This window comes from Megascapheus bottae, chromosome X (assembly GCF_031878675.1).
Source record: "Megascapheus bottae isolate mThoBot1 chromosome X, mThoBot2.hap1, whole genome shotgun sequence".
Lineage (NCBI taxonomy): Eukaryota > Metazoa > Chordata > Mammalia > Rodentia > Geomyidae > Megascapheus > Megascapheus bottae.
Window position 1 is genome coordinate 23,856,729 of NC_143547.1, and position 3,875 is coordinate 23,860,603.

Sequence of the window (3,875 nt, forward strand, 5' to 3'; positions counted from 1 at the left end):
CAGCTCTAAATTGCTTAAACAGTGCTGTTCAAAGTGCCAGAGAACAAACAATACAGTAAGGTCACACAGACTTCAATAGCATTTCTTTCCCAAAAAGTGCTGACATCTTCGAGACAGAGACACTGCTCTGCTGAAAAAAATATAAAGTGAAAATATAAAGTATAAAGTGTAATCTGGATGCTGGCAGCTCACACCTGGAATCCTAGCTACACAGGAAGCTGAGATCTGGGGATCAGTGAGGCTCTTTATCTCCAATTTAACCATCCAAAATTGGAATAGGAACCATGGCTCAAGTAGTACAAAAGCTCAGGCACAGCATCCAGGCCCTGAGTTCTACCCCAGGTTTGGCACAAAAATAGCGTCCCCCCTGGAAAAACCCAATGTAGCAATAACAGCTAGATCAGAGTTTCTCTCTCTCTCTCTCTCTCTCTCTCTCTCTCTCTCTCTCTCTCTCTCTCTCTCTCTCTCTCTCTCTCTCTCTTTCTTGCACGCACACACACACACACAGAGGAGATTAACTGATTTGAGGACATTTTCCATCTATGTTTTCTTTTCTCAATACACAAGCGGCCTCTGATCTCAAACTGCTCCTTGGCTGCTCCCGTTCTGTGGCCTGAGTTATAAGCTGGAATAAAGCCCCGCCCACTCTTGGCCTACTTCAGTTCCTTTAATGAATGTTACTTCTATTTCTTCTATTTGTGCTCTGAGCAGCAGGCAGAGAGGAAATTTAGAGACACTTATATAAACATGTACAATTTTCAAGGGAGTTCTCTTGAAATTTTGCTGATTTTTACAACAGTGATCCTGAGAGGAGAAAAAGAGTTTTATTCACAGTAAGACTGAATCTTACCAAGATGGACCCTCAAGGAGATCTGGAGGTCTTTCCTTTTCATAAAGTTCCCTATGGGCCTACCTTACCTCATGCCTGAGGGTTGCTTGTGATCCGTTAATGGGTCATGGCATTAACAGTTGTCACCAACATTGAAAAGTAATAGCTCAACCCCCAGCCTGCATATGTGCAAACCATGAAACAGCAAACGGGGAAATTTCAGAATGCATCACAGATAGTAAGATAAGAAGAACTAATTTCCTTCCTTCCCTCCCTTACTCTGTCCCTCTCTCTCCCCTCTCTTTCTCTTTCTTCCTTTCTTTCTTTCATTTATTTGTTCTTCCTTCCGGCCCCCTTTTTTCCTCTCTCTCTTTTTTTTCTTCTTGGTCTAAGACTCAAACTCCATACTTGATACTTAACTTCATTGGCTAGTACACTACCAACTGAGGGATGCCTTCAACATCTAAGGGATTGGTCATTTTTCTTTCTTTTATGGTGTTTGTTCTGGGGATTGAACTCAGGGCCTAGGCACCATCCCTAAGTTTTTTGCTCAAGACTAGGACTCCAGGACTGGAGCCACAGCTCTACTTCTGCTTAAAAAATTACTTATTGGAGATAAGAGTTTCGTTGATTTTACTGCTTGAGCTGACTTAATTGGTATCCTCAGACCTCAGCCTTCCAAGTGGCTAGGATTACAGGTGAGAACCACTGGAGCCCAGCTCTTTTCATTTTATTTTATTTTAATTTTTGCTAGTCCTGAGACATGAACTCAGAGCCTGGGCATTGTCCTTAAGCTTCTTTTTCCCAAGGCTAGCACTCTGCCTCTTGGGCCACAGAGCCACTTCTGGCTTTTTCTGTTTATATGATACTGAGGAATCAAACCCAGGGCTTCATGCATGCCAGGCAAGTATTCTATTACTAAACTACATTCCCAGCCCATCTATACATCTTCTTATTTCTCCTTTCTCTCTCTCTCTCTCTCTCTCTCTCTCTCTCTCTCTCTCTCTCTCTCTCTCTCTCTCTCTCTCTCTCTCTCTATGTCTGTACATCTCTTTCTGTGTGTGTGAGTACTAGGGCTTGATCTAAGGACCTGAGTTTTGTCCCCTAGCTTTCATTTTTTTTCAATTTTTAAAATTTTTTTTCCCAAGCCTGATGCTCTACCACTTGGGGCACAGCTATAATTCTGGCTTTTTTGGTGGTTGACTACAGATGGGTCTCACAGACTTTTCTGCCCAGGATGACTTCTAACCTCAATCCTCAGAACTCAGGATGTAGAATAGCCAGGATTACAGGATTGCGCATGGATGTACAATTTAAAAAGTATAATTTCACTAGATTCTTTCAGTTCTGTTTGTGTGTATTTTGGATCACAATACAAAACCCTGCTTTTTCCTGTGGATTACAATTGTGAATATTTAGCCAGCATTGTACATAAATTTAATTACTTGGTTTCAGAGAGAGAGAGAGAGAGAGAGAGAGAGAGAGAGAGAGAGAGAGAGAGAGAGAGAGAGAGAGAGAGAGAGAGAGAGAGAGAGATATTTAATGAATCCTGGGGCTTGAACTCAGGGCCTGGGCACTGTCCTTGGACACTTTGCTCAAGGCTAGCACTCTGCCATTTGAGCCACAGCACCACTTCTGGCATTTTCTGTGTATATGATACTGAGGAATGGAACCCAGGGCTTTGTGCATGCTAGGTGAGCACTCTACCCCTAGGCTATGTTCCTGGTCCCAAAGATTGTGTTCTTGAAAGGAAAGTCTTGGTCACCATTTAATTTTTTCTTACTCAATTCATTTTCTTTTTTCTTTTTTGTCAGTCATGGGGTTTGAACTCAGGGCCTGGATGCTACCTCTGAGCTGTTTTGCTCAAGGCTAGTATTGTACCACTTTGAGCCACAGCTTCACTTCTGGTTTTTCTAGTGGGTAAGTGGGGCTAAGAATGTCATGGACTTTCCTGCCTGAGCTGGTTTTGAACTGTGATCCTCAGATCTCAGTCTCCTGAGTAGCTAGGATTAGAGGCATGAGCCACCAGCACCCAACTTCAATTCCTTTTCTTATACCAGTAAAAAGTAGATTTGCCTTATTTGTGCTCTATTAACAATATAGTTAGAGCTAAAAAAAATAAAGCCAGAATTTTGAAAGGTCACCTGGGCAATTAGGAGATATAATTGAGGTATTCTCTCACCTGAAAAGGCAGAGTGCTCGATCTGCAAAGCCTAGGCCTCTAATGAGTGCTGGCTCCTGCAGTGACACTGGTGTATTTAATAAGTTCATAACTATAAAGTAGAATATCCTTGAATAACCTTCCTGATGTCTTGCAGTGATACCTATTATTAAATCACTCAATAGCATGAAAAAAGTATCTCCAATTACCTAAAGATGAAGGACTACAGAGATCATGATCATTAGAAGAAATCGCATTGTATCACTTCTATGCCCTGTTTTTAATATCATATATAGTGAATTGACTTTCCAAAACTTTTCTAATTCTTTTTTTTTTCCAGTCCCAGGGCTTGGGCTCAGGGTCTGATCACTGTCCTTGGGCTTTCTCAAGGCTAGAGCTCTACCACTAGAGCCCCAGCGCCACTTCCGGCTTTCTCTGTGTATGTGGTACTGATGAATCAAACCCAGGACTTGATGCATGCGAGGCAAGCACTCTATCACTAGGCCATGCTCCTAGCCCTGTTTTCTGTTTCGATTTGACTTGAACTCTGGGCCTGGGCGCTGTCACTGAGCTCTTCAGCTCAAGGCTACCGCCCTACCCCTTGAGCCATAGACGCACTTCCCATTTTCTAGTGATTAATTGGAGTTAAGAGTCTCACATTCTTTAGTGCCAGGCTGGTTTTGAACCGCAATCCTCAGGTCTCAGTCTCCTGATGTAGCTATGATTACAGGTGTGAGCCACCACGCCCAACTTTCTGTTTTTTTTTTTGTTGTTTGTTTTTTTTAATTGATTGTCTAGGCTGCGAGTTTGGCCTAGTGGTAGAGTGTTTGCCTTGTATGCATGAAGATCTGGGTTTGATTCCTCAGTACCACATACATAGAAAAA